The sequence below is a fragment of the Parasteatoda tepidariorum genome, chromosome 5 (assembly GCF_982258835.1).
Source record: "Parasteatoda tepidariorum strain Cologne lab strain chromosome 5, Ptep-v5.0, whole genome shotgun sequence".
NCBI lineage: Eukaryota > Metazoa > Arthropoda > Arachnida > Araneae > Theridiidae > Parasteatoda > Parasteatoda tepidariorum.
In genome coordinates this window covers 48,577,686-48,599,710 of record NC_141759.1, presented here as the reverse complement: position 1 = coordinate 48,599,710, position 22,025 = coordinate 48,577,686, and the positions used below count along the sequence as shown (strand labels likewise).

The 22,025-nt window shown below is 30.3% G+C and overlaps 1 protein-coding gene and 1 long non-coding RNA gene across 2 annotated transcripts in view; one reads left to right on the top strand and one right to left on the bottom strand.

Annotated features, from left to right (window-relative positions):
- LOC107455364 (uncharacterized) overlaps positions 1 to 22,025 on the top strand; it is a 264,892-nt gene that overhangs the window by 127,621 nt on the left and 115,246 nt on the right. The gene's annotated exons all lie outside the window — the stretch shown is intronic.
- Positions 14,716 to 18,130, bottom strand: LOC147809321 (uncharacterized). Its single transcript, XR_015433703.1, has 3 exons — positions 17,872 to 18,130; positions 15,556 to 15,714; positions 14,716 to 14,860 (listed from the first exon to the last, which is right to left on the bottom strand). It is a non-coding gene; the product is annotated as an uncharacterized LOC147809321 (long non-coding RNA).

Here is a 22,025-nt window from a genome sequence, read left to right as displayed (position 1 = left end):
GTTGTTACTGACAAATGTATTTTTCGCAGAACTCATTTTGAAGGATTATGTGATAAGTACCAAATATACTAATTGATATATTTGGTGATTATTAAAACAGTACCTATTCTAAGCAGTTTTATTACCGATACTTGGGAAATAAATGTTTTACGGCCCCTCGAAAGGGATATGTACCGGAGAAAATCGCGTGAGAGGGGTAAATTTTAACTGTTAAGAGTTGGCCGCGAGCAATAACATCATGCCAAGTAATGCTAAATTCGTTTTATCTTTATTTTATTAAGATGAACTACAAAAAAAAAAAAAAAAAAAAAAAAAAAATAAGGTAAGCTACCGAAAAGAGCAACAAATAATAATGTTATAAAAAAAATTGAAAAACTTATTGGAGGAACCAGGTAAGTGACATTTTCAGAATTGAAAAAAAAAAAATTGTATCTGAGCTATTTTATTACTAATTAATTAGAAGGCGGACTAATAATTCTTTGCTTTATTTTATTTACCACTGCCTAATTTGAAATAAAAATTATGTACGCATATTAAAAACTAATGTGGTTAGTTATGATAAAATAAAGTGAAGGCAAAAACAGTTCTGTTACATTAACATATTGATGCAACCACTTTTTCTTATTTTCGCTGATTCATAATTCCCCAAAAAATTTCACTTACCTGGTTCTTCCATCAAGCTTTTTAATTGTGTCGGTATATGCTTTTCAGTTTGAGCACGATTTCTTAGTGTTTCTCAGTACTTATTTATTGATTCTTTACTTATTTTTATTCACCTCGTGCGAAGAACGGGTATTCAGTTAGTAATAAAACATTATTAAAGAATTTTCATTCCAGAGATTATTTTAGGAGAAATTTTAGTTTGTTATTGAACTTTTATATTTTATCGTTAAAACTGATTCCTTATCAAATATTTTACCCCTAAAACAGACCCTTCATTAAATATTTAATCGGAAAAACAGAACTTTCACAATTTTTTTGAAACTGACTTTACGTCTTATATTATAATTTTTTATTTAGAAGCAGGATATTTAGAAGAGGAAAAAAAAAAGAAAAAGCTTAAATAGCCAGATTTTATCATAATTATGTTGTCAGAAAATTGAGTAGATTTTCATTTTAGACAAAACGGGATCTTTTGCAAAAAGTCAGCCAACTGGTGGTGAATGTTTTTATTTTTTTTTATTGCAAAATCGGAACCCTATTTTTATATTCACTTAATTGTAAGTAGATATTTCACGATTCTAGAGAAATTGATCTTTCATAAAAAGTGAGGAATAATTTTTGCATTCTAATTTTTCATAGATCTGTTCGCCAGCTAATAAATAAAATTAAAAAAATTAATAATTTTAAAATTCAAATCTACAGACACTGGAGTATGTTATTACAAAACATTATAATTCCAGAGTTAAATCAGATATAGACAATTACTTAACTGAATTACGTGGCGGATATAAAAATACATTTTTTTACATTTCTCTAAAAATGTGCAAAATTTGATGTTTTTTCAGCCAATTGTTTTTGCGCTATGAAAGGGACATGAGACTGCCGAGGATATTTTTTAAAGCTACGGCGACTGCAATGGCTGTAACTTTTTCTTATGTAAGAAAGAATTACATTTTCTACCCTATTTTATTGACAAATGAACTAAATATTTTTTATCAAAGCATAAAAATTAAGAAAATAGTAATTAAAAAAAATTATGTCACTAATCAACCACTTAAATGTCAATTTCCCACAAAAAAATCATGTTTTGCGAAACCACACTGAAGAAAAGTAGTTAACAGAAAAGTAGCTTTGTCGTGCTAAAACCGTAATTTGATCCGTAAGCCAGGAAAAATTAGAAATTGTCAAAAAATCATATATACATATTTAAAAAAAAACGGTGTTTATTAAAAAATTGTTCGTGCGAATAATTTTTTTAATTTAATAATTTTTATAAAAAGAAAACACTTTAAAAATTGCTACTCTAAATACTTATTTAAATATTATGCACTTAAAATATTATGGTGAATGTTTGTGATTTCTTGCTCAAAATTTCACTGTACCTCAGAATTGTTTTCAGATAAAAGTGAACTAGACTCATCTATTCTCTTCCGTTTCTTTTCACATTTTCTACTCCCATTTGCTTTTACGAGACATTTAGTTTATAGTTCCGATTGGTTTTGTTATCTAGACTTCGTATTACCGTAATTTCAAGTTATACGGTCTGCTTTACGGTCATACCCGGCCCGTTAACTCTACATTCAGTAATATAAAATTTTATTTTTTCTATTCCGATATTTAACTAAATATTCCGATTATTTATTTTTTTAATGATTAGCTTACATAAAATATTTTTTGCCTTATTAAAGGGGTAGGGAATAAGAATATTAGCACCAATAACAGAATAGAAGTTCTTTTTTTGTTTTTTTCTCCCTCCAACAAGTCTTTCAGCCATGCTCCACTTATTTCAAAGGTTGACTTGACTTCTCGGCGATTAGAGGGTGGTCAGCAGCTTCTTAAACCTATCTGAAGGCCCTAATTTTTCTTGTTTACTTTCCGGGGAGATGGTGGCAGTTTTACGGATGAACTATTCTCCGAGTAGGGTGGAATTTGCGTTAGTCTGACACCACTTCTACCAACTGTAATCAAAATTGATTTGAAAATCTTTTCACTTTGAAGAGTCATATATATTCTATGTTTTGACTTGAAAAAGACCGTTATGAATTTTGATTCTGAAGGGGTGTTGAATATTTTTTATTACAGTTAACGGCATATATTCAATAATGGGTCCTTTAGTTTTATTCATGAAATACAAATTTTGCATTATTCATGTCGTCGACCAGTAGATGGCAAACAGGGCTTCAAAATCTCGCAAGCCCGCACTTAAATACATTATCCCAAATACAAAACATTCTAAACTAAACTCAGTGGCGTGACAGCCCTTAGAGGGCCTACTGTGCCCATCTCAGTTTTCTTGACCTTGGATTCTGGGGTGCAAGAACAGATGTTCCGGTTAGGTGGTCAGCCGAACGCGAAACCCTTAGTGTTTAGTTCCCAAGCATGCTTGGTACTCATTTATCGACCCGCTGAAGGGATGAAAGGCTGACTAGTTGCGAGTCAACCTTGCCCGGCCCGAGGAGCGAACCCAGGATCTGTGGCACAGGAGCGCGAAGCGTTACCACTACAAAACATTCGGGAATCTCAAAAATATCGTATGCGACTGGCGAACCAAACTTTAGTCTAAGAATGTCGTAGACTAATAGAAAAATCCGAATTGTGCCGTTGGCCAAGGTGCCGACAAATGCCGCTGGTATTTTGCAACGGTTGTTTTCTTATCAGCCTAATATTTTTTTATGCTTATTGCAATTAGCATTTATGACTTCGAGCTTATTTAGGAATGTGCGGAAAACTAAACTTGCTCAAGCTTGGTGCAATAAACTTTACTAAATCTATTTACATAAGCCTTTACTACTCTGGACTGATTGCAAATTGTTTGAAATGAATTGAAACTTCCCTTGAACGCTTTGTGCCAAAAATGGCACAAAGCGTTAATATGGGGAAAAGCTAATACTATTTAAAAATCCACTCCAATGCTGCATTATCTAGGTTCAAAAAAATTGTCAAAAACTGAAAAATAAGGTGATTTACATTATCTTTTATCTATTTAAAAAGATAGTTTAATAACTTTTAAAATATTGAAGTAATGTGTGAGTTCTAAAGCCTCGATAATTCTTCCTGTTTAGATGGTATAGATAATTTAAAATTATAACTCTGATATTTAAGAGAAAGGCATTTAAACTGATACTTTTTATTTTCCTTAGCGAAAGAGCTTCGAAAAGCCATGTTAAGCTACTTTTGTTTTGGGAATTCCATATCGTACAATCATATACTGCAAATAATCTTTAAAGAAAAAAAGTGTTAATGTGCGGTTCTGTTTTCACGGAAACAAATTTAGATCATTCCAAATCGTTAGTTAGAAACATCGTATGAGACGCAAGCATGCAACCTCTTAAGTTATTGTTCCAACTCACGATGTAATTAAATTATATTGCAAAAGTTTTGGCAAAGTATTACTTAACAAAAAGTATCTGTTTAAATGTATTGTGAGAAGATCTCTACAAATGTTAAAAGTACGTACGTCTTTATTTTTTTTTTTAGCCCTAATTAGAAGTTTGTTAAAAGAAGTTAAAATGTTAATAGAAGTAATAATGTTTGTTATTAGAAGTTGTTAATTAGTAGATAAATTTTAAAGTGAGTTGAATGTCTATCCACAAAATTTGCTCACGATTAACTGTTTGAAAATGAGACAGGGTGCGTAGCGTTTTTAAAAAGTGCTTAAAGGTGCTTATTTTAATATTCGGTTTTTAAAAGCCCTTAATGGTGCTTTTTTCATTGGGTGTTTTTAAAAATTACTTAAATTTCCCTTTACCATGTTGATTTTCTGCACGTATTATACAAAAAGACACTTCATATTGTTCTATTCAACGTTTTCACAATTAATTCAACCCCAATCTATTTCGGCGTCAGTCCGTAGCGTGGGGAAAGCTCGTTTTACTTGGTTCAAAATTTCATGATTTTATGATAATTTTCAAAAAATTATGCCAAAAGTTTTTTTTTTTTTTTTTTTTTTTTTTTAAACATTATAACTGACATTATAATTGACATTTTGACGTTTTAAACCGGATTAAACCGTCAATTGTCAAAAACTTGCCAACCCTGCTTAATTAAAATATTTTTTTAAAGTGCTTAAAAATATATTTTGAGTGCTTGAAAAGTAAATAAAAGGTGCTTATTTTTTGTTGAAAAATTTGACTACGCACCTGATAAAAGGATTAAAGTATTGAGTCTAATTTTTATTCTACCATTGAGAAATTCATTTAGGATTCTTATACCTTTTTTTTTAATGTTAACTTTAAATACATAATTAAGCTAATTATCCAATTTCATTTATGGCCTCGTATTTCACTCTTTTATCAATTTAAGCTCTAGACATGATTAATTTTAGGCCTTCTCCCTGTAAACAATTTGAACTATTACGCCTTAAATCCTGGAATTCCTGTACTTAAACAATTCTCCGGGAATCAGCAGTATTCCACTCCTGAGAATTTTATGCATGGTACTTTGAAGACATTTCCTCATCAAATGACTCTCTTGAATGACGTGATCCAAAGCTTAAAATATCGAGATTCTTAAGCGGTGTTGCCATAGTGAAGTTACTAAATTGTAGACTTAAATTGAATTTTGTACGAATAGGAAACCATTTTTCTTTTTTAGATTGTATTTTGTTGCAAATTGGGCTTAAATAGCTCCCTTAAACTATTTTTAGAAGCCAAATTGAAGTTTATATGGTAAGGAAGCTCGTGAATATGTGTTTTAGACGGCATTTTGTATCTAAAATAAAAAATATTAGTCGTCAAGGATAAAGACCGGTTTTAATTGGTGAAAAATATATTTTAAGCATTCTATTTTTATCAGTGCAAACCTTCCATGTAAAATACATATTTAGTTTCGAAAAAAAAAAAAAAAAAAATTAGTTTCTGAAATATCCATATTTTTAGCAAAAGTTTTTTTTTTTTGACATAACGGTTTAAACAAGATAAAACCGTTGATTGTCAAAAACTTTTCAACCCTGCCTAATTATATTTTTTAGAGTGCTTAAAAATATTTTTTGAGTGCTTGAAAAGTACTTCAATGGTGCTTATTTTTTGTTGAATAATTTGGCTACGCACCTTGTAAGAGGAGGTGATAAACTGCAGATATTCATATTGGTCTTGTACCAAAATTTTTAAAATTTCTCTGTTCCCTTATTGATTTCTTTTTTCGATCCTGGAACTGGTCTATAAAATTAACTATGCCATTTTCTAATAAAAATAATTTCGTATTTTTATTATTAAATCGCCGATTTTCATCCAGTCTGATAACTTTGCGCAGATTGACTGAGATGAAGTTAGGCTTAGAGCTAAGATAAATTCATAAAGCTACATTTATTTATTGCCTTAAAAAGAAACATATTTTTGTTGTTTTTACTTACTGAAAATCTTCGTGTTGCAACTCTCTGAATCTGTCATTTTAACACGTTATAAAAATGAAGGTAATAAGAAGTTACGAAGGAAAAAAGTTTGATCCTTGCGTAAACTAATATGCGAAAAAAATATACAAACATTTATTGCACGCCACTATGCTTGGCGATCATGTAGGTAAAAACTTCCCTACTTGAAGGTCAAATACAAAGATTTCTCAGTGAAACCGAAACAAAAAGAAAAGTCTGTTATCGAAAAACTTTTCCCTTTTCTGTTTTTACTTTCGACCCGTTGTCCTTTACCTCTGTCCGTCTTGAAACGTGGAGAGCTTTTATGGCGCCGTTATAGAGATATTATCGAATACTAATAAATATTTACAATCCCGCTGAGTCCTTTCCTTATGCTCTCATTTATGGTCACTTTAGCTACCTTTTATGTGGACGTGTCAATTCTAGTTATAGATTATCGAAGCTCGGTGTCTTTTTTAATTATGGTCGGAACTATTGGTGATGTTAAAATTTTCATTTTAAGTAAATTTGAATAATTCGAAATGTGCAGTTACATAAAAAACTTTAAACTTTCGTACAGAAGAGAATTTAAGAACATTAAGCTCAAAGCAATATTTAAAAATTATCGAACTTTTTTAAAAAAAAAATCTCTCAATCCTCTTCACTTTAAACTTTTGAAATAAAATTCCTTACAAGTTCTAAATCTAATCTAGCAATATTTCTTCATTTTTGTAGTCCAACTTTTTTCTTCTTCAACTTTTCTGTTTTAGAGAGTACTTATTTATCATTAAAAGAATTGAATGACAATAAAAACATTAAGAAAACGAAAATAAAAAGTTAACCTAAATTCCAAGATGGCTAGACAAGTCGCAACTGATGCAACTTTAAACTGAAAATTGTTATCTCAAGGAATATGCTTGAATTTATTTATTTATTTTAGACATTTAATTATTTTCATTTACCGTTAAAATTATTTTAACGGGTTTTCAGACTTAAACTTAAGTTCCCATTATCTTCGCCGAAACTGGTTTGTATAATGAATAGCATCAAAACGAAATAAGAATAGTTTAACACTCAGAAGTTTCATTAAATAAGGTCACTAATTTTCTTTAAAAAAGATAGTTAATATTTATAGTTTACAAAATAAATCAAAACATCGTTTTAATTTATCTTGCGTGTTAATGAATCTTGTGCGTAATGATTAATAAAATTTTACGCCAGCAAAAAAATAATTGCTTAAACTTGAAATAACAATTATAATTCAATAAAGGTATATTGCATTTCTTTAAAGACTTAATTAAAATAATAAGTTTTTTAAATTTGTAAATGTATGTTTTTATTTTTATGTTTGCTTAATTTTTGCTTTTACCTTATATATTTTCTTCTTTTTTTTAGGTAAGTGTATTCAGGATTTCATGCTTGCCATTTGTTTACTTCCGTAAAATGTATGGGTGAAGCTTTCATTAGGTAGTTATAAAGTTTGAAATATTTTTTTTTTTTTTTTTTAAATTGTTAGAGCTATTTTCGTGCAAAAGTATCTCCCAAATATGTAGTAGTTTGTTCAAAAATTCTAGTCCTGTTTCATTTAAACCTTGAGTTCCAGTTTTGTACTGGTCCATCATCCTTGCTGCAAATGGCTCTTAAAAAGAGTATACTGCATTGTTATTTGAAAGCAATTTTAAACTTCTGGAGCAATATGGATCAGAGTCACAACGATGTACTCGTGCAAAAGGTATAGAAATTTGGAATAGTAACAATGAACTGAAATACTTTTAATTCTTCGATGGACGACAGCAAATTGTAACGTTTATCTGGTTTACACTGGTTTTAAGCAATTGTTACCAATATTTCTTATTATTTTTCACAAGGAAAAAAAAGTTATGTATTGAGACAAGAAACATAACCATGCAAATATTACAAAATTAAATTTATGCTTTAAATCCAAAAAAAAAAATAGTTCGTGGAGTCCCTCCGCGCGGAAGAAGTTAAACTTCGCAACCTGCGACGTTAATTGTAGAAGAATCAGCAGTCGTAGAAGGATCACTAGTTCTATTCAATGACTCTTTTTCCTGCTCCGCTCGCTTCCATGCTCTGTAATAACGGTAATATTGTGCACTTTTCCCTCGTGGACCTCTTGAACCAGTGAAAGTGCTTGTGGTTGCCTCCACCCTGGAAAATGTATTTGTATTAATAGTGTATGTGAATGTGTCATAATGTAATTTCAGAAGAGAAAACCTAACAATCAATTGATATTCACAAGAGACGTACCTTGACATAACTTTAAATCCGTCGCATTGTCCGTGGGATTGTTTTCACTCATTTTTTTACAATTGTTATCCACTAAATTTGAAAATAAAAAATACTACCCTATTAAATTATATGTGTATCAAAACAAACTAAAAAAGTATTTATAGAAAAACAATACTTTTATGACTTTTATTATTTTTATGCTAGTGAGAACCAAAACAATATGGAAATGAATGCGTGAAAACTGGATCCTACCACGTGATTTCCCGGCCAATAAAAATGTAGCGTTAAACGTTTAACACAACCTTGTTGGAAGTCGCATAAGAAGTATAACTTCAATAAAACCCTTTTTAATTTAGATAAAATATTTAAACCTTATCAAAATCTCACTCTAAACATTGCTGTTATGATTTTAAAAAATATTCGTCGTCTTGGAAGATTTTTCGTGTTCATTCATATCTCACTACTCAAAATTGTCTTATTACGTTACAAATGATTTCTGCCTTGTCGTTTTAACCAGCCTGTCACCAATGCTCCAAATTGAAGCTACAATAAAATTAGAAAAAGCCAAACGATAAAGAATACGATGAAGTTGGCATTATCGTTCGCCAACTTTATATTTATGCACCATTATCGAATTAAATTAATTGAATTTTTACATGTTGGCAGGCCCCTCTTCCCCACTGGGCACTATGGGCACGTGCCCAGGGCCCCGCGATCGAATGGGGCCCCCTAGTTCCTGCCAGATTACCAAATGATAACCGATACATTATTACCGAAAAACATTAATTTTGAAAAATCTGATGATAATGACTTACTACAATACCTATGCTTATTATATTAGCTTTAGTTTGCCGCATGCGGATAGCTATACCTTGTACAACATAGCTTGAACTTTTTGACAGATGGGTCAGTGATGGGAAACAGAAAATATCTATTGGTGTAAAAAATGTGTTGGCTAAATATGTGGCTGTATGTATGTTTTAAACTATTCAAAATAAATTCATTCGTCAATCAATTTTATTGCACTAGACATAAAAACATTGGGTAGGTAAGAAACCATTGTTTTCAGTTTTTCTATTTAAATTTTACCTCGAAGCAATAAAAACCACTTAAGACTTTCGGAAAATGCTTGAGTCCTTAACAGGTACTTTTATGTTGTGTGTCTATTCTTATGATTATTATCAATTTTTAATATTATTAAAATAAGAAGATATTGTTCGTCGTTGCAAAGTTATATCGATTTCAGATTTGACATCTGTCAAAAAGAAAGATCAAACTAATAAATAAACAGGGTATAATACTCCACTCTCTCTCAAAAATGAGTTTTTCCGATATTAGTATGTTTAGGTTAATTTAAATACCTATATGTAAGTATAAGAATACAATTTAAAAAAAAATTATTAAATTAAAAAAAGAATTATTTGATGCGGTGTGGTTTATGTCTTAAAGAAACCTATTCGAACGTCATTCGTAATACCAAAGACAAAAAAGGGGAATTCCCGATTCCCGATCGTCGTTTGACTTGACGAACGGGAATTCCCTTCAAGTATTTGTCTGCGATGTTGTGGCGTTTGTTTTGTTTGTAGTTGTTAGTTTGTTACTGACTGTGCTCGAGCTCTGATAAAAAAAATAGTATTGTTTGATTAAATCGTCGTTTTGTCTGTTTTGTGTTAGCGAATATTTTCGTTATAAAATTAATTAAATAGTGAATTATAATATAAAATGTCGAAACGGTCATATCCTAGTGGATCTGAAAAAAGGAAAAAAGCTCTACATCAGAAAGAAGTAATTGAAAAGTTACCAAAATTAACATCATATTTTACTACTACTACTGGAGAAACTTCTGTAAGTAGCAATCAACTCATAAATGTTCCACATGATGACTCAGCTCAATTACAAATTGCGGGAATTTCTAAACCTTCATGTTCCAATTTTGAAAAAGAGATTGAATCAGAAAGCGACTATTCCTACGACGAAAGTGCAACGACTTCAGTGACTTCACTAAAACCGACAACTCCAACTGTGTCAATTGAACAGCAGTTTTCCAACACAGAAGAATTAATATCGCACGATCCCGCCGATTATTTTCACGAAAAGTTTGTTGAAATAAATCGCGAAATTTTAATTCGTAAGGGACCAGTATATTTTCAAAATAAAGATTCTGACTTTTCCGAGGCATCCAGAACATACAAAGATGGTAATAAATTAGTAACGAGATATTTCAACAAAGCATTATTTATTCGCAAATTAAAGAACAATGAAAGCGTCGAAAGAAAATGGTTGCTGTATTCGCCTTCCAAATGCTCTGTATTTTGTTTTTCATGCTGCTTATTTAACCCAACTGATGTTAATCTTTGCTCTCGGAATGGATGTAATGATTGGAAGCATATTAATCACATAATTTTAACACATGAAAATAGCCCAGCGCATAAGCAATCTATGATGACTTATCTGGCACGAAGTAAAGCGGTTGGTAGAGTAGATATAGACTTATTATCTCAACATCAAAAGGAAGTGGATTACTGGAGAAACGTACTTAAACGGATTGTAGCTGTTGTAAAATTTTTGGCATCGAGAGGGCTTCCATTTCGCGGCGACAATGAAATCCTAGGATCTCCAAACAATGGAAATTATTTGGGTTGTGTGGAATTATTGAGTGAATTTGATCCATTTCTTGCAGATCACTTAAAAAAATTTGGGAATCCTGGAAAGGGTAACATTTCTTATTTATCAGCAAATATCTGTAATGAGTTTATTGAAGTAATGGGAAAACAGGTTCTAAAAAAAATTATAAATGAAGTTAAATCAGCAAAATATTTTTCCATAAGCGTTGACAGTACGCCCGATCTGTCTCATATTGACCAGCTAACTTTCATCATTCGATACGTAAAAGACTGTGTTCCTGTTGAAAGGTTTTTGAAATTTATACCTATTAAAGAACATAAATCTAAGTATTTAGCGGAGACCATCTTAAATTTTTTAGAGATACATGATATTCCCATAAAAGATTGCAGAGGACAAAGCTACGACAATGCTTCAAATATGTCGGGAAAGTATAGTGGTCTACAAACAAGAATCAAGGAAAAATGTGAATTTGCCACCTTTATACCATGTGCAGGACATTCACTAAACTTGGTAGGTGTCCATGCTGCTGGGTGTGTACCGGAGGCATCACAGTTTTTTGAAATAGTTCAGAAAGTGTACAACTTTTTTTCGGGCTCTACCCACAGATGGAATATGTTAACAGAACATTTAGGTTCAAAAAAAGTTGTTAAGAGTCTTTCACAAACCAGATGGTCAGCCCGAGCTGATGCAGTAAGTGCTTTGCATGGGGGTTATAAAAGAATATTAGAAGCTTTAATCACCATCGCAAACGATACTGAACAGGCACGAGAAACAAGAGACGAAGCCCTTAGTCTGTCTAGAAAAATGGGAAATCTAGAATTTATTATACTGACGGAAATCTGGAGCACTATATTGGAAAGAATAGACAAAACAAGTAATTATCTTCAGAAAGAAACAATAACACTGGACGTTGCAACCAATTTGTTGACTTCACTTTATGATTTTATTACTAACCTCAGGGATAAATTTGATAACTTCGAATCATCTGCCAAAGAAAATAACCCAGAATCTGACTACAAGGATCTATCTCAAAGAACAAGACGTAGAAGCTCACGGCAGAGTTTTTTTGATGGCTCTGCGCCATCAGTCCAATTGAATGGAAAAGAGCGATTCAACGTAGAAACCTTTCTCCCAATAATCGATACCTTGAGTGTTCATCTAAAACAGCGACAAAGTTCATATGAGATCGTCAGTCAACGTTTTAGTTTATTTTTTCACTTAAAAACTCTGAATTCCGAAGAGATACGACAAGGATGCAAAGAATTTTCTCAAATCTATCACGAAGATGTAAATGAAAAAGAGTTAGAAATAGAATGTCAACATTTAAAAGAATACTTAATAAATGTTCAGAGTGAAAATGAAGCATCTAACAATGTACAGGAAGTATATAATCTATTAAAGCAAAACAAAATTGAAGACACATTTCCTAACGTAGAAATTGCATTGAGAATATTTTTAAGCATGATGGTAACTAACTGCAGCGGAGAACGCTCCTTCTCCAAATTGAAACGAATAAAAAATGAATTAAGAAGTACAATGCTTCAAGAGAGATTAAATAGTTTGTCGCTGATGTCCATAGAATGTGATATTCTCAATACCATAGATTTTGAAGAAGTGATTAACGATTTTGCTCATCTTAAATCTAGAAGGGTACCTTTGCAATCAACATAGAATTAATCTAAGGATTTTAAGTTAAGCGAGTTACTTTTGTAGATTATTTTTTATATTTCCTATTTTTTTATAGCTAGTAACTAAATAAAAATAAATTTAGAACCTTGTTTGTCTTTCTTTATCTATTGTAACTAAATAGTGTTTTCTCAAGGTCATAGGGGCCCCATGATCCTAATGTGCCCAGGGCCTCAAATAGTTTAAAGACGGCCCTGCATGTTGGCACATTTAAATCCGTCGCAGATTGGACATAGCGTAATTGGAAGCCGGCGGGATATGATAAGAATTTCTAAAGGACTGATTTAATGAGTAATTTGTAAACACAATTCGCTATTTTTGGCTCCATGCCAAATGTTCCATCTTCCTGTTCTTTTGTTTTTACAATCTGAATAGTAACAAGAGTGTTCTTTTTTTTCCTTCCCTCTCTACCGACAAATTTCAAATGACATGCAGATTGGGTTTCTTTTATTTACTGACTGAATCGTGATTTAGTAGAGAATTGAATTACTTGATGTTCTTGGACTTAAGGTTTTTCATAGTTGGGGTGATTTTTGGCAATTTTACTGTAAATTTGTAAAAAAAAAAAAGCAAATGAATTGAACCTTTTTGTTATTTACTGACTACAGACAGAATTCTTGAAGAATAATTGAAATTTTTATCTAACTTTTTCATTACTTAAAACGTAACATTCATGGATGTTTTTTTTCCTGACACTTTCAAATTATATATATATATTTCTCTTTTTTTTTTTTTTTTTTTCCAATTTTGTAATTTTGTTAAAATTTAAATAATTGCATACTGAATTCGTAAAAATGAAGTAAATAAACAAATTATAATCATATAACATCAGCGTGATTTCCCATACAGCACATTGACTTCGTTATGACATCCTAAAGTTGTCATCTTTAGGATTCTGTGACTTCCAGAGGAAGTCCTATATTTACCGCTAAATGTCCTACGGATGTCATCTGCGTGTTAGAATGTCCCACCTGCAGATATCTTAATGATGTCATAACTAGGACAGTTTCAGGATACCTTTAGAACTCTTTAGGATGGCATTAGGACATAATAAGACCTGTTTAGTAAGGATTTAGGTAACTTGTGGGATGCATGTTGGAAATGGTATGATAGTAATAGGAGGGTGTCTTATTTTGGAAATAAATTTCATCTTTGAAATTTTTATTAATTTTAGCAATTTAAATAAGGTTTTTCTTTTAAATTTACTGAATTAGAGGTCAGAAAAATGCTTTCTAAATGAAAAAAAAGGTGATAGTTTTTAATTTGTATGCCACTATATTTTTCCAGAAAAATGGGCTATTCCTCTACTATTTTTTTTAGGAAAATTAGTAAAGGAAAAGGGAGTAAAACAGTTAATAAACAAACGTATCTAAAGAAAAAAATAATGTATCATTTTAATACAAAAATATGCAAGATAATTGGATTTCACATTTCTATTGCTTGGAATAAAAACTTGGCCATTATTAAAAAGTCTAATTGAATGTACCCTTTGAACACCAAGGAAGGTTACAAGTCTCCTAATTAGCGTTAGTTTTCTGTAAAGAATATTTCTTATTAAATTAAATTATGAGACTTATTGAATCTTTTATGTACATTGTAATTTATGATTGCTTCATTATTGCTCATATTGTTTAATGTAGTAGATATATTAAATATCTTATAATAAAATAATGAATAATTTTCATTTTAATGTTGCTCTATTACTGAGAACTTCGCATTAATATTTAAATTTCTCGTATGATCAATTGAAACTAGTTAATTGGCAAAATAATTCTCATTACATTCTTCTGCAAAATTTACTAAAGAACATTTTATATTATAAATAGTTTAAATGAAGTTGTGACTATTTTATCAAAAACTCAAAATAGATGTTTATGGATCACAGACATTATTGTTTAGTTATTGTGTCAATGATGCAATTTAAAAAAACAAATAAAATTAGAAAATTATCTGTTTTTATATACAAACTAAAACAGCTGTTACCATGTTTTGCTGAAGAATTGTTAGCTGAAGGCATACTTAAATCAGTATCTTGAAAATATTAAAAATAACTTGTTTTAAGGATTTATCTATTTTTTGGCAGCATAAATTTAGTGTATGCAAATAAATATGAGAATAGAAAAAAATAAACAATATTAGAATCACATAAGTGAAACTTTTATTTACACTATTATTTCCTTAATTTTTTAACAGAATAAACTCTTCTTTCTTTAGCATGGCGCAACCAGCCTCTAATAATGCTTCCAACTTCATTTACTTTAGTGTATGTGAAAACACTGCAAACAGCTTCTAAAACATAACAAAAAGAAAATATAAACAAACCAGTAGGTATTTTCATGAATAAACATAAAATTATTTCAGAACCTATTTAAAAGGTATCTCAAACTAAATTAGTAGAAGCCCAGATTTCTGTTACTCTCAGGGAAAATATTATAGGGTAACCTTGTTAAGCTGCTTTTTCAATTGCCCATCATACGTAACTTAATACTAGTTCACAAAAAATAAAATGATTTTATACATGTTTGATTCATTGTTATAAGAATAATCTAGTAACAACAACTGTAATAATGATAAAGCTATTAGTACACACAAGTGCAAGTCAAAAAAAGTGTTGGATAACTGAAGTATCGTATGATTACCATTCTACTATGACTGGAAAAGAAGATGGTGATACTAATAACAATATTATTACAAACAACACACTCATAAATTATTCCAATGTTTGAAATTTATAAACTCATTGAAAATTCATAGAATACTAAATTTATAGTATATTAAAAAGTTTGACAACTTTAGCAACACAAATTTTAACTATATACTGTCAAACTACAAATGGAATAATATATATATATATATATATATATATATATATATATATATATATATATATATATATATATATATATATATATATATATATATATATATATATATATATATATATATATATATATATATATATATATAAAGAGATTAAATATTACCAATAATTGCACCTGACACTCTGTAACCAAAAAATCTTTTTTTTCATTATTGCCCATCCAGCTTTAGAGTTCAACAACATCATCAGGCATGATGTGACGAATAGCTCGTCTAGTACTTTCTTTAAAATCAGTTCCATCAAGACTTTGCAATCTAGCAGACTATGAGAAAGAAAAAAAATTATACAAATAACAATATTTTAAAAAAGCAAATTGACATGTAAATGATATAATTAATAAAAATTTATTTTAAAGAAAACAAAATTTCATTCTGAAAATAGTTTATCGTAAATCTGTCCTTGTAAAAGAACGAGCTCTTGGAGAATCAAGAAAAAGACAATACTAAAATTTAGCATATAATTTTTTTTGGTAAAAATACAAATATGTAAATACTAATTAAATGTTTCAACCACAATTATCAGTTAAAAATGTTAACAAAAATTTAATAATTGAGAAAATATGCAGATCAACTACAAGTAAGTTTTATATGCCTTTTAAAGCACTAAATATTTTATCTTAAGAGATCATTGAATATTTTTTAACCCCGTCAAAAAATACATATTATGAAACACAAGATACCTACCTAAAATATATCTATAAAAGTAAACTAAGAATTAAAATGTAAACACATATAATTAAACCAGCTTCACAATGCAAGAGGTGAATAATGACAAATATATTTACAAGAACTTTTTAAAAGAAAATAAACTCCTTACAGATTCAATAACTTTTTTCAATACTTTTATTAACTTTTCAATATTTTTTTAAAAAAAAGTATTCTTGAAATACTAAGTAGTGAGCATGAAACTAAGCATTAAGCAGGAGAAATTCTAATAACTGCTTTTGAAACAATGACATTAAAATGAGAAAATGTAGACACTATTCTGTATAAAATTAGTTACACATATAGACATTTTGATCGCGTCCATATGATTCTTTTTTAAATAATAAACTTAACTAATATTAATATAAATATAATTTAAGAACTATTTTTAAAAAGATATGAATTACTGAGATAGTGAAAATAATGTAATTATCTTCAGCAGTTAAAATTGATAGCCTGATTAAATTTAATATAATAGTTAGATAACTTTGCAACTTTTTATTAATTTTAAGACAGATTGATTATGAACAATCATATAAGATCATGATGATATAAGGTCATCATGATTATGAACAATCATATAAGGAGAAAAATTGAATTCATTGCAGCAAATGCTGCAATTTACTCAGACTAGGACAAAAAAAACCTGCAGCCCTTTTGCCTGGTTATTTACTTGGCTAAGTATCTCTAATTTTAAAAATCCCTATGGACCGCATTTTTTACACAAGGGAACGCTGCAAGCTCTATACGCCTATACTTCCAGGTTACTGTTTCGGGTGTATTTTAAAGCCATTTGGCTCACAACGCGATCATTGTGTTTTGAGAACTTGCAAGAGAACATTGTGATTCTTGCAAACATGGTATTTGATTACTTATTACTTATGTTTACAATGCTAAAGGTGCTAACACTAACGTAAGATGATGCACAGCTTGCAACAAGAACAAACAATAATAAACAAATTGAAAGAGGCCAAATCAGGATTGCCAAAAAAGGGAGTTATTCAAAATCTAGCAACCATGTCACCTTTTTCGCAATACATCTCTAAAGAAATAAAACAAATTTTCACTTCTTACTCACCAGAATTACTTATCGTTATTATCTTATGAAATACAACAGATTTGAGCTTAAAAATTACATAATTTATTTCTTTTGTTAAAAACAAAATTATCAGTTTGAAAATATAGCCTAGCAGAATAAGCAGTAGCAAGTATTGAGTTGGAGATTGTTATTGTTTACATTTATATTGAAAACACCATTCATAGACAAAACTTTGTAAAAAATGGTAAAATAACAATATACTAAATAATGAAGATGAATAGCAACATTGAAATAATTTAAACGTCATTTCATTTGTAATTAGAAGAAATGATTAATTTAGGGTTACCAAAAAAAACATGCCAAATAACAAGTTGAACTTAAAGGAAGAAAACAAAAATAATAGAAAGAATGAGTTATCAGAACAGATAAAAATTTGCCTCACGAAATAATAAAAGTAAAACTTGCTCAATAATTATGAAAAAATTAAATAAACCACGCATTTAAACATTTAGTAATGTATGTAAACATTGCAAACATGCATGTGAACATTGCAATTGAGATATTAAAGATAATGACGGGGTTCAAGTACACTTATAAATCAAATATATAAATAGATTATAAAAAAAAGAAAGATAAACAAAAAAGAAACTAATAAGATATTTGAGCTTATAAATACCTTATTGTTTAGATTTCACTAGCAGAATTGCTCTTGTCACTGGATAAAAGAAATAACATTAACGGCAAAGTTGAACTTAACACGCATGCGCTGAACGATGATCCTACAAGACTCCTAAAACCTCCTTTGAAAGGCCTGTCATATTGCTGTCTATTTGTGACATCCTACGAAATTCTTTCTTCTGACACTTTACGGATATGACTGTTCCAGGAGTGTTCGGAATGTTTTGGGATGTCTTTAGGACGAAATTTGCTGTATGGTTTTTTTTTTTTTCAAGCCTTTTTAATGTCCTGCAAATCCCACCGAATTCATTAATTTTTGAATGACTATGGAAAACTTATTTTCCCTCTTGTGCGGATATTTGTTTACGTAACTTCAGAAAAAGTAGGAAAATGAAATGGTGAAGTTAGGTTTATTTACATAAATATGGGTAACAGTAAAGGTTTGTGTGGGGCCTGGAAGAGAAACTGACAAAGGGGAGCTATTTCCTTTTGCGTGTTATGCCCTTGTTTGTTTATTTCTCATAGTTTTTTTTTTTGCATTTACAAACACAGAATTTATAAATTTGGTTATTTATAAGCACAGAAGTCCAAATTCCGGTTATTCATAAGTACTGAAGTCCAATAAGCACAGAAGTCCAAATTCCGGATATTCATAAGCACAGAAGTCCAAATTCCGGATATTCATAAGCATAGAAGTCCAAATTCCGGATATTCATAAGCACAGAAGTCCAAATTCCGGTTATTCATAAGCACAGAAGTCCAAATTCCGGTTATTCATAAGCACAGAAGTCCAAATTACGGTTATTCATGAGCACAGAAGTCCAAATTCTGGTTATTCATAAGCACAGAAGTCCAAATTCCGGTTATTTATAAGCAGATTCGGTTATTTATGAGCACATCGCCAAATCTTTACCGTATGTAGAATTTTGAAAAATCATCATCCACTTTACCATCACAAAAAAAGCATCAAAAATTAAATTAATTTTAGGCAATAAATTAAATGAATTTCTTTTTATAAATCAATCTCATTCCCAAAAATACTTTAACATAACATTGCTAGAAAAAATTGAAATTGTAATTGTTAAGTTATTTTTTTTTTTAAAAACAATTTTATTATGAATCTCTTAACGAATTTTGATGAACATTTCTACTTTTAATAAGTATAACAAGATTTATTTTAATTGCACTGAGAGATTTTCCTGCAGAATTAATGCTTAATATTCATTAGTTTTGTAGAACTTACTTTTTTAAGTTTTTTTTAAAATTAGTTGACAAAGAGCGACAATTGTGCCATTCTTGGAAAGTTTAAAGTATTAATAAAATCAACGAAATCTTTGAATTGTTGAGAATTTCTTTGATTAAGTCTTTCAAAAGATTTACCTTAAATAGGTTGAAGAATTTTTCCCAAGTATTTCAAACATTCGATGCGAAATAATTGACTCTCCAAATTGAGAACTTATTTATTCCTTAAATTAAGAGAGCAAAAAAAAAATTTCCCATTCACAAAGATTCTTTTTATACTTAGAATAAAATACCTGAACGGAAGAGATGGTTTCTTTTTCTGTTTAAAATGGGTTTCGACTTAATGAAATATTTTCCTAGAACGTTATGAATATTTCGAGTAGCGCTCCAGAAACAAATTAAGAATAACTTGAAAACTCTGCAAAATTTCGTGTTTGTTTTGTGCTGGTTTTAGAATTAAACTGCGTGCAGTTTTCCCCATTTTTCGATTAAGTAAACACACTTTGTATGCTTGAATTTTTATTTCTTGCGGTTTCAGCGATATTTTCGATGGAAATTCATCCCGTTCCTTGAGATAACATTTGCTTAGGAGAAATAGCGCTGGAAAGGCCATAGCAAATTCGGCTTTACGCGTGTATTCAAACTTTGTTTCGTATGATGTAATGAAATTTAATCGTTATTTAAAATTTCGCTGAATGAACTCAATTTAATTGTTTGGCGTGTTTGGCAGAAATAATAAGACTTCTAGTTTATTTAATGCCCAGGTTAATTATGCGCGTGTTCGAATTTTCTGGAGTGTTTAAAATGTTTAATCAAATGTTGCATATTCAGGATTCATTGAATTAAATGCTTTGATAATTTGATTGCTTTCTCTAATTTTAATTAGAGTACTGGATAAATTTGTTTGAATTGGATAGCAAACTCAGAATCGGGTGTCCGAAAAATGGACGACAAATCAGTTGAAGAAAAACCAAAAGGAATAGATAACTGTTTTCTGCGTTCTGCTTAAGAAACGAGATATATATTCACAATAAATTTCTATAGTATTAGTTTATTTATGTCGTTTTTGAGCTGCAGAATGGTTTTTTTTATAACCGTAGTTGAACAGGGTGCGTAGCCTTTTTAAAAAGTGCTTAAAGGTGCTTATTTTCAATTTTCGTCTTTTAAAAGCCATTAAAGGTGCTTTTTTCATTGGGTGTTTTTAAAAAGTGCTTAATTTTCCCTTTTCTTAATTGAGATTTTTCCTTTTACCATGTTGATTTTCGCTACGAATTATGCAGAAAGATCCTGTTCACATTGTTCTATTCAAAGTTTTCACAATTAATTAAACCCCAATCTATTTCGGCGCATCGTCAGACCGTAGCTTATATAAACGCCATTCGATTTGCATGGTTCAAAAACTTTGACAATTGTCAAAAAAAATGCCAAGATAATTTTTTTTTTAATGTTATCATGACACTTTATAACCAAACATGTTTTTTTGACATGTTAAAATCAGATAAAACCGTCAATTGTCAAAAACTTTCCAACCCTGCCTAATTTTGATATTCTTGTAAAGTGCTTAAAAATATTATTTGAGTGCTTGAAAAGTGCTTAAAAGGTGCTTTGTTGAATAATTTGGCTACTCACCTTGTTGAACAGCCTACCCAATTTAGGGTTTACGATTACCTATGTTCAACTCCGTAGCCTAGTAATTTTAAATCCAATCCAAAAGACACGGGAGAGAACTTTTGGATCAAGTATTGGGAGAACTCTGAAGACGGCTCCTCCGCTTTGTTAACCCGACAACCTTCGTGCGAAGTCGAGCAGTTTAAGGTAGAGCAGTTTACCGAGGATCGATACCTCGCACCTTTGGTTCCTACGCAGGCTGATCAAAGTGCTCACCCACACACTCACTGGTCTCACCAATGATGCTTGACTACGATGTTCTACATTTCAATAATAAATTTCAAAGATAATTTACAAAGTTCGTTAACAGATGGCACTGCAAGGTCAAGAAAATATATAATAATATTTGGTGTACGTGCATGTAAGACCCTTTCAACTGAAATATATGCTCGAACTTCTGTTCATTTTATCCTCGGGTTGTTCAACGTTGTTACTGCAAACGTTGATTCATTGAAAATATTGTTATACTTTCCGTATTTAGTTTCGCCATCTGTAGGCGAACTTTGCTACTAAATTTAAAACTCCATCGGAATGGAAATCGATTTATAAATATAATGCAGCGAACTGTATCTTTCTTATGCCACTCGCTTTAATTGACATAGAGCGTAGCGTTTTTAAAAAGTGCTTAAAGGTGCTTATTTTCGTTTTTTAAAAGCCCTTAAAGGTGCTTATTTTCGATTTTCGTTTTTTAAAAGCCCTTAAAGGTGCTTTTTTCACGGGGTATTTTTAAAAAGTGCTTAATTTTTCCTTTTCGAAAATTAGTTTTTTTTCTTTTTTTTTCCTCTTAAATCCATGTCAGTTTTTGCCACGTATTATCCAAAAACGTGCTTTGCTCATTATTCTATTCAACGTTTTCGCAATTCATTCAACCACAATCCATTTCAGCTTACAGTCGGTGCATGACGTATGAAAGTGCCAGTCATTTTACAGGTTTGCTGAGCTGGGTTCGGTGAGATTATTGCACTCTCATCTGCAATTCTGCTGCATTTTGCAAGATATTCTCAACTTCATGCTTCATTTTCCACCCTCTGAAATCGAAAAATCTCTTAATCATTTTTTAATGGCTAATATAATCAAGAAAAGAGTTCCTTGTGAGAAACTAGTTATTTTATAATGATCATGTAATGCTTTGAAAATTATTTTGCATTTTGTTAATGTATATAGTGCTTAAAAATATTTTTTGAGTGCTTCAAAAGTACTTAAAAGGTGCTTATTTTTTGTTGAAAAATTTAACTACGCGTC